General features: G+C 37.0%; 1 long non-coding RNA gene across 1 annotated transcript in view; it reads right to left on the reverse strand.

Moving 5' to 3' along the window:
* LOC134291095 (uncharacterized) overlaps positions 1–1443 on the reverse strand; it is a 65696-nt gene extending 64253 nt beyond the window's left edge. Inside the window, exon 1 of the long non-coding RNA XR_009998907.1 lies at positions 1021–1443. This is a non-coding gene — a long non-coding RNA (uncharacterized LOC134291095). The remainder of the gene's footprint in view (positions 1–1020) is intronic.
* Positions 1444–15027: the final 13584 nt, after the last annotated feature.

Genomic DNA, 15027 nt, shown 5'->3' on the forward strand with positions numbered 1-15027 from the left:
CTCCACACCTCCGCCCCCTTATTGGGGACTATAAATGACATGGCGGAATTTGGGGGAGCTCTCTGATAGTTTTGGTCCGGAGAAGTGATGAACGCGACGGTCCGGTTTTGTCCGCAATATTATAAACCGGTTGAGTTCCTCGTGTTAGTGATTAAAACTTAAACTAAAAATAATCCTAACAAATGTTAAAAACCTCTACAGCTAAAACGTCACAAACAGTATAAAACATTTAAGTTTTAATAGTACGGATCTTTGTGTGCCATCACCACAACGGTTGGTTAATTAGACACCTTTCAATATAAAGTTAATACCAACTGAGTTAGGCTACCAAAGATCACCAAACGTACGAAAAGTTCGAGCGAGTGTGGTGATTTTGAACTGCAGTGTGTGAAACGGTCGGAAGTGGTAAGAAGAAAGGGAATCCTCGCGTTAGGACTACCTCGTGACGTTCCGTAAAGTCTGTACCTTACCAATGAACAATGGTGTCAGCTCGCTCGAACCCCGACCCAGTGAAAGTGCACGAATTGGTACCACTCTCCGGACCCTGTGGAACAATGGCCGTAAGCTAACCAGGCCTAACCGTCAAGCTACCCCCCCTCCCTCTTCTTTTATGAGGATGAGTTTGTGAAGATGGCTGAAGCAGTGAAGAAGAAGCCGAATAACCGTAAGATCACCCGACACATCCGGAATTCCAGCATCAACAGCCTACCGGATCATCAGCAGCAGCAACGGCCGCAACGTACCGGTGAGCTCGTCCCAAAACATCGCCGTTAGATGCGCGAGCAAGTGCGCGAGCAACCCGTGCCGCTGAATAGCCCGAGCAATCATGATATTTACAGCGGAACATTGTCTATCACAAGCATCGTACCGCTGCATCGCGCGAGCAAAATGCACCTGCAAAATTGCTACTCAGAAATATGCACTTTAAAAAACTATTACTCAGGTTTCGTCTAATGGTTGACCAGGACCTGTTGTGACATATGTTATGCACTTTTACATATCGGTTGACGCAATGATGACGAAAGCTCATCTGCTTTATAATAATACTATTATTACGCTCCATCAAAATTCCTCGACACATATCACAAGTAGCAAGAAGTAATCCCTTCAGGACGCGCGCCGTTGTAAATAGTACAACACTACAAAAAACCTCGCTCGTCGTATACAGCGCAAGCGTGGTGCAGTTTCAGCTGCTTGATGGCGCGCGTCCTGAAAGATTAACTGCCGCATTTGTAAGCGGGCAACCGTACCGTCACAAGGTCTGAGGCGCTCACATGCTAGCACCATAAGGCCATGTTGAGCAGAGACCATAGACGATGTATTGGGATGTATCGCCAAACTTTCCAGAATGGTCAACATATTTTCGAATATATAGCAATTTCTTTGAAGAAACTCTCAAGGAAGCTATTTGGAAAATTTTTGTTCGGGTGACAAAAAAGTAATATCGCCAAACTTTCCAGAATGGTCAATTAGACTTATGAGAAGATGACTGCATACTCGGTTTAGCCCGCTAGGCCGAGAACATATCGAAAAAATCATATTTTCGCATATATAGCAATTTTTTTGAAGAAACTCTCATGGAAGCTATTTGGAAAAAAAAAAATTGTTTGGGTGACAAAAAAGTAATATCGCCAAACTTTCCAGAATGGTCAATTAGACTTATGAGAAGATGACTGCATACTCGGTTTAGCCCGCTAGGCCGAGAACATATCGAAAAAATCATATTTTCGCATATATGGCAATTTCTTTGAGGGAACTCCCAAGGAAGCTATTTGGAAAATTTTTGTTCGGGTGACAAAAAAGTAATATCGCCAAACTTTCCAGAATGGTCAATTAGACTTATGAGAAGATGACTGCATACTCGGTTTAACCCGCTAGGCCGAGAACATATCGAAAAAATCATATTTTCGCATATATAGCATTTTTTTTGAAGAAACTCTCATGGAAGCTATTTGAAAAAAAAATTGTTCGGGTGACAAAAAAGTAATATCGCCAAATTTTCCAGAATGGTCAATTAGACTTATGAGAAGATGACTGCATACTCGGTTTAGCCCGCTAGGCCGAGAACATATCGAAAAAAATCATATTTTCGCATATATAGCAATTTCTTTGAAGAAACTCTCAAGGAAGCTATTTGGAAAATTTTTGTTCGGGTGACAAAAAAGTAATATCGCCAAACTTTCCAGAATGATCAATTAGACTTATGAGAAGATGACTGCATACTCGGTTTAGCCCGCTAGGCCGAGAACATATCGAAAAAAATCATATTTTCGCATATATAGCAATTTCTTTGAAGAAACTCTCAAGGAAGCTATTTGGAAAATTTTTGTTCGGGTGACAAAAAAGTAATATCGCCAAACTTTCCAGAATGGTCAATTAGACTTATGAGAAGATGACTGCATACTCGGTTTAGCCCGCTAGGCCGAGAACATATCGAAAAAATCATATTTTCGCATATATAGCATTTTTTTTTGAAGATACTCTCATGGAAGCTAATTGAAAAAAAAAATTGTTCGGGTGACAAAAAAGTAATATCGCCAAACTTTCCAGAATCGTCAATTAGACTTATGAGAAGATGACTGCATACTCGGTTTAGCCCGCTAGGCCGAGAACATATCGAAAAAATCATATTTTCGCATATATAGCATTTTTTTTTTGAAGATACTCTCATGGAAGCTAATTGAAAAAAAAAATTGTTCGGGTGACAAAAAAGTAATATCGCCAAATTTTCCAGAATGGTCAATTAGACTTATGAGAAGATGACTGCATACTCGGTTTAGCCCGCTAGGCCGAGAACATATCGAAAAAATCATATTTTCGCATATATGGCAATTTCTTTGAGGAAACTCCCAAGGAAGCTATTGAAAAAAAAAAAATGTTTGGGTGACAAAAAAGTAATATCGCCAAACTTTCCAGAATGGTCAATTAGACTTATGAGAAGATGACTGCATACTCGGTTTAGCCCGCTAGGCCGAGAACATATCGAAAAAATCATATTTTCGCATATATAGCATTTTTTTTTTTGAAGATACTCTCATGGAAGCTAATTGAAAAAAAAAATTGTTCGGGTGACAAAAAAGTAATATCGCCAAACTTTCCAGAATCGTCAATTAGACTTATGAGAAGATGACTGCATACTCGGTTTAGCCCGCTAGGCCGAGAACATATCGAAAAAATCATATTTTCGCATATATAGCATTTTTTTTTTGAAGATACTCTCATGGAAGCTAATTGAAAAAAAAATTGTTCGGGTGACAAAAAAGTAATATCGCCAAATTTTCCAGAATGGTCAATTAGACTTATGAGAAGATGACTGCATACTCGGTTTAGCCCGCTAGGCCGAGAACATATCGAAAAAATCATATTTTCGCATATATAGCAATTTCTTTGAAGAAACTCTCAAGGAAGCTATTTGGAAAATTTTTGTTCGGGTGACAAAAAAGTAATATCGCCAAACTTTCCAGAATGGTCAATTAGACTTATGAGAAGATGACTGCATACTCGGTTTAGCCCGCTAGGCCGAGAACATATCGAAAAAATCATATTTTCGCATATATAGCAATTTCTTTGAAGAAACTCTCAAGGAAGCTATTTGGAAAATTTTTGTTCGGGTGACAAAAAAGTAATATCGCCAAACTTTCCAGAATGGTCAATTAGACTTATGAGAAGATGACTGCATACTCGGTTTAGCCCGCTAGGCCGAGAACATATCGAAAAAATCATATTTTCGCATATATAGCATTTTTTTTTTTTGAAGATACTCTCATGGAAGCTAATTGAAAAAAAAAATTGTTCGGGTGACAAAAAAGTAATATCGCCAAACTTTCCAGAATCGTCAATTAGACTTATGAGAAGATGACTGCATACTCGGTTTAGCCCGCTAGGCCGAGAACATATCGAAAAAATCATATTTTCGCATATATAGCATTTTTTTTTTTTGAAAAAACTCTCAAGGAAGCTATTTGGAAAATTTTTGTTCAGGTGACAAAAAAGTAATATCGCCAAACTTTCCAGAATGGTCAATTAGACTTATGAGAAGATGACTGCATACTCGGTTTAGGCCGCTAGGCCGAGAACATATCGAAAAAATCATATTTTCGCATATATAGCATTTTTTTTTTTTGAAAAAACTCTCAAGGAAGCTATTTGGAAAATTTTTGTTCAGGTGACAAAAAAGTAATATCGCCAAACTTTCCAGAATGGTCAATTAGACTTATGAGAAGATGACTGCATACTCGGTTTAGGCCGCTAGGCCGAGAACATATCGAAAAAATCATATTTTCGCATATATAGCATTGTTGGATCTCGCATCGTACTTGGCGTCGTCGTTGGCTGTTACACACGCTAGCAGCGCTATACGCAGAGCAGCAGAAACAGCCCATCACAGAACAGATGTGTATCTTCGAACAAATTTGAAGTTTCAAGGTGGAAGTAGTGAAATTGTCACTTGGAGAACTAGATTGGAATGGATTTTCATGGGAAAATAAAAAAATCATCAAAGCGTGCTACGTCGTCTCCCTATGTTCCCTGTAGGAAAAAGCTTGACTTCCACCACCAGGTTCGCTAGTGTTGAGCTATCAAACGAGCAATGCTTTTCGTTACGAAGATTCGCCCCCGTGAGCCCATTCAACTATTGTGAATTGTATCTCTTTCATAGTAAATGCCTAGAGCCACGGTAGGCATGGTAAAGCGTGCTACCGTGCGCTCTGTTGTTTTGTATCTGTCCGTACTGCTTCCCCTATAAAAGGGAAGCCCTAAATGTATGTAATTTAGTGTGCTATATCATATCACCACCGTGTGGAGCACTGCCACACGGTGGTGCGAATAAATCGTCGTTTAATTTGAATCTGCGTACTTCTTCCTCGTCGTATGGAGTCTCGTCGGTTAATAAAAGTACACAGCGTAGGGCCGTAAAGACATCCTGGCCGAAACAAGCATTTTTTTTTGAAAAAACTCTCAAGGAAGCTATTTGGAAAATTTTTGTTCGGGTGACAAAAAAGTAATATCGCCAAACTTTCCAGAATGGTCAATTAGACTTATGAGAAGATGACTGCATACTCGGTTTAGGCCGCTAGGCCGAGAACATATCGAAAAAATCATATTTTCGCATATATAGCAATTTCTTTGAAGAAACTCTCAAGGAAGCTATAGGAAAAAAAAATGTTCGGGTGACAAAAAAATAATATCGCCAAACTTTCCAGAATGGTCAATTAGACTTATGAGAAGATGACTGCATACTCGGTTTAGCCCGCTAGGCCGAGAACATATCGAAAAAATCATATTTTCGCATATATGGCAATTTCTTTGAGGAAACTCTCAAGGAAGCTATTTGGAAAATTTTTGTTCGGGTGACAAAAAAGTAATATCGCCAAACTTTCCAGAATGGTCAATTAGACTTATGAGAAGGTGACTGCATACTCGGTTTAACCCGCTAGGCCGAGAACATATCGAAAAAATCACATTTTCGCATATATAGCAATTTCTTTGAAGAAACTCTCAAGGAAGCTATTTGGAAAATTTTTGTTCGGGTGACAAAAAAGTAATATCGCCAAACTTTCCAGAATGGTATATAAGACTTATGAAAAGATGACTGCATACTCGGCTTAGGCCGCTAGGCCGAGAACATATCGAAAAAATCATATTTTCGCATATATAGCAATTTTTTTGAAGAAACTCTCATGGAAGCTATTTGGAAAAAAAAAAAATTGTTCGGGTGACAAAAAAGTAATATCGCCAAACTTTCCCGAATGGTCAATTAGACTTATGAGAAGATGACTGCATACTCGGTTTAGCCCGCTAGGCCGAGAACATATCGAAAAAATCATACTTTCGCATATATGGCATTTTTTTTGAAGAAACTCTCAAGGAAGCTATAGGAAAAAAAAAAATGTTCGGGTGACAAAAAAGTAATATCGCCAAACTTTCCAGAATCGTCAATTAGACTTATGAGAAGATGACTGCATACTCGGTTTAGGCCGCTAGGCCGAGAACATATCGAAAAAATCATACTTTTGCATATATGGCAATTTCTTTGAAGAAACTCTCAAGGAAGCTGTTTGGAAAATTTTTGTTCGGGTGACAAAAAAGTAATATCGCCAAATTTTCCAGAATGGTCAATTAGACTTATGAGAAGATGACTGCATACTCGGTTTAGCCCGCTAGGCCGAGAACATATCGAAAAAATCATATTTTCGCATATATAGCATTTTTTTTTTAAACTCTCAAGGAAGCTATTTGGAAAATTTTTGTTCGGGTGACAAAAAAGTAATATCGCCAAACTTTCCAGAATGGTAAATAAGACTTATGAGAATATGACTGCATACTCGGCTTAGGCCGCTAGGCCGAGAACATATCGAAAAAATCATATTTTCGCATATATAGCAATTTTTTTTTAAAACTCTCAAGGAAGCTATTTGGAAAATTTTTGTTCGGGTGACAAAAAAGTAATATCGCCAAACTTTCCAGAATGGTAAATAAGACTTATGAGAATATGACTGCATACTCGGTTTAGCCCGCTAGGCCGAGAACATATCGAAAAAATCATATTTTCGCATATATAGCATTTTTTTTTTAAACTCTCAAGGAAGCTATTTGGAAAATTTTTGTTCGGGTGACAAAAAAGTAATATCGCCAAACTTTCCAGAATGGTCAATTAGACTTATGAGAAGATGACTGCATACTCGGTTTAGCCCGCTAGGCCGAGAACATATCGAAAAAATCATATTTGCGCATATATAGCATTTTTTTTTTAAAACTCTCAAGGAAGCTATTTGGAAAATTTTTGTTCGGGTGACAAAAAAGTAATATCGCCAAACTTTCCAGAATGGTCAATTAGACTTATGAGAAGATGACTGCATACTCGGTTTAGCCCGCTAGGCCGAGAACATATCGAAAAAATCATATTTTCGCATATATAGCATTTTTTTTTTGAAAAAAACTCTCAAGGAAGCTATTTGGAAAATTTTTGTTCGGGTGACAAAAAAGTAATATCGCCAAACTTTCCAGAATGGTCAATTAGACTTATGAGAAGATGACTGCATACTCGGTTTAGCCCGCTAGGCCGAGAACATATCGAAAAAATCATATTTTCGCATATATAGCATTTTTTTTTAAAACTCTCAAGGAAGCTATTTGGAAAATTTTTGTTCGGGTGACAAAAAAGTAATATCGCCAAACTTTCCAGAATGGTCAATTAGACTTATGAGAAGATGACTGCATACTCGGTTTAGTCCGCTAGGCCGAGAACATATCGAAAAAATCATATTTTCGCATATATAGCATTTTTTTTTTTTTTGAAAAAAACTCTCAAGGAAGCTATTTGGAAAATTTTTGTTCGGGTGACAAAAAAGTAATATCGCCAAACTTTCCAGAATGGTCAATTAGACTTATGAGAAGATGACTGCATACTCGGTTTAGCCCGCTAGGCCGAGAACATATCGAAAAAATCATATTTTCGCATATATAGCATTTTTTTTGAAAAAACTCTCAAGGAAGCTATTTGGAAAATTTTTGTTCGGGTGACAAAAAAGTAATATCGCCAAACTTTCCAGAATGGTCAATTAGACTTATGAGAAGATGACTGCATACTCGGTTTAGCCCGCTAGGCCGAAAACATATCGAAAAAATCATACCTTCGCATATATGGCAATTTCTTTGAGGAAACTCCCAAGGAAGCTATTTAAAAAAAAATGTTTGGGTGACAAAAATATAATATCGCCAAACTTTCCAGAATGGTCAATTAGACTTATGAGAAGATGACTGCATACTCGGTTTAGCCCGCTAGGCCGAGAACATATCGAAAAAATCATACTTTCGCATATATAGCAATTTCTTTGAAGAAACTCTCAAGGAAGCTATTGGAAAAAAAAATGTTCGGGTGACAAAAATATAATATCGCCAAACTTTCCAGAATGGTCAATTAGACTTATGAGAAGATGACTGCATACTCGGTTTAGCCCGCTAGGCCGAGAACATATCGAAAAAATCATATTTTCGCATATATGGCAATTTCTTTGAGGAAACTCCCAAGGAAGCTATTTGGAAAATTTTTGTTCGGGTGACAAAAATATAATATCGCCAAACTTTCCAGAATGGTCAATTAGACTTATGAGAAGATGACAGCATACTCGGTTTAGCCCGCTAGGCCGAGAACATATCGAAAAAATCATACTTTCGCATATATGGCAATTTCTTTGAGGAAACTCTCAAGGAAGCTATTTGGAAAATTTTTGTTCGGGTGACAAAAAAGTAATATCGCCAAACTTTCCAGAATGGTCAATTAGACTTATGAGAAGATGACTGCATACTCGGTTTAGGCCGCTAGGCCGAGAACATATCGAAAAAATCATATTTTCGCATATATGGCAATTTCTTTGAAGAAACTCTCAAGGAAGCTATTTGGAAAAAAAAAAATTGTTCGGGTGACAAAAAAGTAATATCGCCAAACTTTCCAAAATGGTCAATTAGACTTATGAGAAGATGACTGCATACTCGGTTTAGCCCGCTAGGCCGAGAACATATCGAAAAAATCATATTTTCGCATATATGGCAATTTCTTTGAGGAAACTCCCAAGGAAGCTATTTGGAAAATTTTTGTTCGGGTGACAAAAAAGTAATATCGCCAAACTTTCCAGAATGGTAAATAAGACTTATGAGAAGATGACTGCATACTCGGTTTAGCCCGCTAGGCCGAGAACATATCGAAAAAATCATACTTTCGCATATATAGCAATTTCTTTGAAGAAACTCTCAAGGAAGCTATTGGAAAAAAAAAATGTTCGGGTGACAAAAATATAATATCGCCAAACTTTCCAGAATGGTCAATTAGACTTATGAGAAGATGACTGCATACTCGGTTTAGCCCGCTAGGCCGAGAACATATCGAAAAAATCATATTTTCGCATATATGGCAATTTCTTTGAGGAAACTCCCAAGGAAGCTATTTGGAAAATTTTTGTTCGGGTGACAAAAAAGTAATATCGCCAAACTTTCCAGAATGGTAAATAAGACTTATGAGAAGATAACTGCATACTCGGTTTAGCCCGCTAGGCCGAGAACATATCGAAAAAATCATATTTTCGCATATATGGCAATTTCTTTGAAGAAACTCTCAAGGAAGCTATTTGGAAAATTTTTGTTCGGGTGACAAAAAAGTAATATCGCCAAACTTTCCAGAATGGTCAATTAGACTTATGAGAAGATGACTGCATACTCGGTTTAACCCGCTAGGCCGAGAACATATCGAAAAAATCATATTTTCGCATATATAGCAATTTCTTTGAAGAAACTCTCAAGGAAGCTATTTGGAAAATTTTTGTTCGGGTGACAAAAAAGTAATATCGCCAAACTTTCCAGAATGATCAATTAGACTTATGAGAAGATGACTGCATACTCGGTTTAGCCCGCTAGGCCGAGAACATATCGAAAAAATCATATTTTCGCATATATGGCAATTTCTTTGAGGAAACTCCCAAGGAAGCTATTTGGAAAATTTTTGTTCGGGTGACAAAAAAGTAATATCGCCAAACTTTCCAGAATGATCAATTAGACTAATGAGAAGATGACTGCATACTCGGTTTAGCCCGCTAGGCCGAGAACATATCGAAAAAATCATATTTTCGCATATATGGCAATTTCTTTGAGGAAACTCTCAAGGAAGCTATAGCAAATATATTTGGAAAATTTTTGTTCGGGTGACAAAAAAGTAATATCGCCAAACTTTCCAGAATGGTCAATTAGACTTATGAAAAGATGACTGCATACTCGGTTTAACCCGCTAGGCCGAGAACATATCGAAAAAAATCATATTTTCGCATATATAGCAATTTCTTTGAAGAAACTCTCAAGGAAGCTATTTGGAAAATTTTTGTTCGGGTGACAAAAAAGTAATATCGCCAAACTTTCCAGAATGATCAATTAGACTTATGAGAAGATGACTGCATACTCGGTTTAGCCCGCTAGGCCGAGAACATATCGAAAAAATCATATTTTCGCATATATGGCAATTTCTTTGAGGAAACTCCCAAGGAAGCTATTTGGAAAATTTTTGTTCGGGTGACAAAAAAGTAATATCGCCAAACTTTCCAGAATGGTCAATTAGACTTATGAGAAGATGACTGCATACTCGGTTTAGCCCGCTAGGCCGAGAACATATCGAAAAAATCATATTTTCGCATATATGGCAATTTCTTTGAAGAAACTCTCAAGGAAGCTATTTGGAAAATTTTTGTTCGGGTGACAAAAAAGTAATATCGCCAAACTTTCCAGAATGGTAAATAAGACTTATGAGAAGATGACTGCATACTCGGTTTAGCCCGCTAGGCCGAGAACATATCGAAAAAATCATATTTTCGCATATATGGCAATTTCTTTGAAGAAACTCCCAAGGAAGCTATTTGGAAAATTTTTGTTCGGGTGACAAAAAAGTAATATCGCCAAACTTTCCAGAATCGTCAATTAGACTTATGAGAAGATGACTGCATACTCGGTTTAGCCCGCTAGGCCGAAAACATATCGAAAAAATCATACCTTCGCATATATGGCAATTTCTTTGAGGAAACTCCCAAGGAAGCTATTTAAAAAAAAATGTTTGGGTGACAAAAATATAATATCGCCAAACTTTCCAGAATGGTCAATTAGACTTATGAGAAGATGACTGCATACTCGGTTTAGCCCGCTAGGCCGAGAACATATCGAAAAAATCATACTTTCGCATATATGGCATTTTTTTTTTGAAAAAACTCTCAAGGAAGCTATTTGGAAAATTTTTGTTCGGGTGACAAAAAAGTAATATCGCCAAACTTTCCAGAATCGTCAATTAGACTTATGAGAAGATGACTGCATACTCGGTTTAGCCCGCTAGGCCGAAAACATATCGAAAAAATCATACCTTCGCATATATGGCAATTTCTTTGAGGAAACTCCCAAGGAAGCTATTAAAAAAAAAAATGTTTGGGTGACAAAAAAGTAATATCGCCAAACTTTCCAGAATGGTCAATTAGACTTATGAGAAGATGACTGCATACTCGGTTTAGCCCGCTAGGCCGAGAACATATCGAAAAAATCATACTTTCGCATATATAGCAATTTCTTTGAAGAAACTCTCAAGGAAGCTATTGGAAAAAAAAAATGTTCGGGTGACAAAAATATAATATCGCCAAACTTTCCAGAATGGTCAATTAGACTTATGAGAAGATGACTGCATACTCGGTTTAGCCCGCTAGGCCGAGAACATATCGAAAAAATCATATTTTCGCATATATAGCAATTTTTTTGAAGAAACTCTCATGGAAGCTATTTGGAAAAAAAAATTGTTCGGGTGACAAAAAAGTAATATCGCCAAACTTTCCAGAATGGTCAATTAGACTTATGAGAAGATGACTGCATACTCGGTTTAGCCCGCTAGGCCGAGAACATATCGAAAAAATCATACTTTCGCATATATAGCAATTTCTTTGAAGAAACTCTCAAGGAAGCTATTGGAAAAAAAAAATGTTCGGGTGACAAAAATATAATATCGCCAAACTTTCCAGAATGGTCAATTAGACTTATGAGAAGATGACTGCATACTCGGTTTAGCCCGCTAGGCCGAGAACATATCGAAAAAATCATATTTTCGCATATATGGCAATTTCTTTGAGGAAACTCCCAAGGAAGCTATTTGGAAAATTTTTGTTCGGGTGACAAAAAAGTAATATCGCCAAACTTTCCAGAATGGTCAATTAGACTTATGAGAAGATGACAGCATACTCGGTTTAGCCCGCTAGGCCGAGAACATATCGAAAAAATCATACTTTCGCATATATGGCAATTTCTTTGAAGAAACTCTCAAGGAAGCTATTTGGAAAATTTTTGTTCGGGTGACAAAAAAGTAATATCGCCAAACTTTCCAGAATGGTCAATTAGACTTATGAGAAGATGACTGCATACTCGGTTTAGGCCGCTAGGCCGAGAACATATCGAAAAAATCATATTTTCGCATATATGGCAATTTCTTTGAAGAAACTCTCAAGGAAGCTATTTGGAAAATTTTTGTTCGGGTGACAAAAAAGTAATATCGCCAAACTTTCCAGAATGGTCAATTAGACTTATGAGAAGATGACTGCATACTCGGTTTAACCCGCTAGGCCGAGAACATATCGAAAAAATCATATTTTCGCATATATAGCAATTTCTTTGATGAAACTCTCAAGGAAGCTATTTGGAAAATTTTTGTTCGGGTGACAAAAAAGTAATATCGCCAAACTTTCCAGAATGGTCAATTAGACTTATGAGAATATGACTGCATACTCGGTTTAGCCCGCTAGGCCGAGAACATATCGAAAAAATCATATTTTCGCATATATGGCAATTTCTTTGAGGAAACTCCCAAGGAAGCTATTTAAAAAAAATGTTTGGGTGACAAAAAAGTAATATCGCCAAACTTTCCAAAATGGTCAATTAGACTTATGAGAAGATGACTGCATACTCGGTTTAGCCCGCTAGGCCGAGAACATATCGAAAAAATCATATTTTCGCATATATGGCCATTTCTTTGAGGAAACTCCCAAGGAAGCTATTTAAAAAAAAATGTTTGGGTGACAAAAAAGTAATATCGCCAAACTTTCCAGAATGGTCAATTAGACTTATGAGAAGATGACTGCATACTCGGTTTAGCCCGCTAGGCCGAGAACATATCGAAAAAATCATATTTTCGCATATATGGCAATTTCTTTGAGGAAACTCCCAAGGAAGCTATTTGGAAAATTTTTGTTCGGTTGACAAAAAAGTAATATCGCCAAACTTTCCAGAATGGTCAATTAGACTTATGAGAAGATGACTGCATACTCGGTTTAGCCCGCTAGGCCGAGAACATATCGAAAAAATCATATTTTCGCATATATGGCAATTTCTTTGAGGAAACTCCCAAGGAAGCTATTTGGAAAATTTTTGTTCGGGTGACAAAAAAGTAATATCGCCAAACTTTCCAGAATGGTCAATTAGACTTATGAGAAGATGACTGCATACTCGGTTTAGCCCGCTAGGCCGAGAACATATCGAAAAAATCATATTTTCGCATATATGGCAATTTCTTTGAGGAAACTCCCAAGGAAGCTATTTGGAAAATTTTTGTTCGGGTGACAAAAAAGTAATATCGCCAAACTTTCCAGAATGGTCAATTAGACTTATGAGAAGATGACTGCATACTCGGTTTAGCCCGCTAGGCCGAGAACATATCGAAAAAATCATACTTTCGCATAAATAGCAATTTCTTTGAAGAAACTCTCAAGGAACCTATTTGAAAAAAAATACCGACAGACAAAACAGTAATATCGTCAAAATGATGATAATAACTCTATAGTCAACTATAATCAAGCAAATAGCAATTCGTTTCACTGATTCCTTTCTTCATGCCAATGGGCCTTCCTTCTATATTGCGCGAGCAGTTTATTTGCAGCGGTACATCATATTCAAAATGAGCACCAAGAAAAATTTCTACTCAGTGGCTCAGTTGGTCTGACTCATAAGTCGAAAAATTCTTTATTTTCTTAAACAGTTTCAGCTAAAAGAGAGACAACCCATTGCCAATGAGTTGTCCCACTTGTAACGGAAGCTGAGTAAAAAACAAAGCATTTTTCGATTTCTGAGTAAGACCAACTTAGCCACTGAGTAGAAATTTTTCTCGGTGTGGTGCCATTGTATCGCGCGAGCAAAATGCACCTAAAAAAATTCTACTCCGCAAAATCCACGTTCTCAAACTTCTACTCAGGTTTCGTCCAGCGATTAACCAGATTTGTGTTCTTTTCAATGATTAATTATTGTTATTATCATTGTTTTTGAAACGTGGTAATATTGATAGTGTTTCAACAGACTTTCTTAATATTGTTACATGTGCCGTTTCCCTAGTGTTACATTTGTAAGACATGTACTGGCATCAATTTAAATTACAAAATCGAATACCTATGTTTGAATTTTTGGAAAACCCATAATTTATCATATAGGCAAAAAATCAGATTTTCTAAAGACCCTGAGAATTATCTAAGAATAATGTGTGTCTTCCTCAGGGCCAGATCTACAAATGTGGTCGTCTGGGGCCACAGCGTTGTGGAGACCCTTTATAACGGAAATAAATTTTGCCCTAAAAAGCCTAAAAATTATTAATCTTTATTACAAATATGTTAATGAAGGTATTAATATAGTTGTGGAAGGTGAATTTAGAATCACAGACAAAATGACGTAACACTTCGAACATTTTTCGATTCAAATCATAGTCATGGAAACATATTTACTAAATACTAAAATGACTGAATTTGGCCGACCATTAACAAGGTGGCGGTAGTGAGCAAACGTCAAACTCGAACAAAAACGATGCAACCGCCTTGGATGGACAGTTGGCCAACTATCAAATTTTTAAATATCCCGTTAAATCGGTGCACGATGAGAATTATCAGAGTGTTACATCTATTTTTCTCTGCTAGAACAATTATCAGAACTAGGAACTAGGAACAATGTCGCTATCCACCGAATTGTTTGTAACAAACTTGAAAATCTAGCGTAAAAGCAATGATAAAAGGAATTATATAAAGTAAAAAAATCTTTTCAAGATTGCATTCATTACATTGGATCCCAGATTTGGTCGAAATTCAAGCCAGAGTTCATGAGAAACAGAAAAATTTATAGCTGAAATGTTCAAGAAATTTCAAAGTAGTAAAATTTGTTGCGCAATCGGTGGTGTCGTTTTTGTGAAATCAAAGGAGAATATATATTGAATCTCTCCTAAACGTGCAAGAGAAAGAGCGAAGTATGTTTAGGAGTGTGAGAAAGAAAAAAAGAAAAAGCTGGCTCCGCTAATGATATTACATTATCTACTTGGCACTTCTACCCGATTTGCTTAATATTACAATTAACAAGAGTTATAGTTAAATTTAATTTTGATTGATCTGCAAAAATCGATTATAGTGTGCAGTCAGAGTCAGACCAAATGCATAATAGGGGAACTTACGTATTTTCGGCAGTTTTGTTCTCTTCGCCATGGGGTTTTTTTTTGAA

The sequence above is a fragment of the Aedes albopictus genome, chromosome 3 (genome assembly GCF_035046485.1).
Source record: "Aedes albopictus strain Foshan chromosome 3, AalbF5, whole genome shotgun sequence".
Lineage (NCBI taxonomy): Eukaryota > Metazoa > Arthropoda > Insecta > Diptera > Culicidae > Aedes > Aedes albopictus.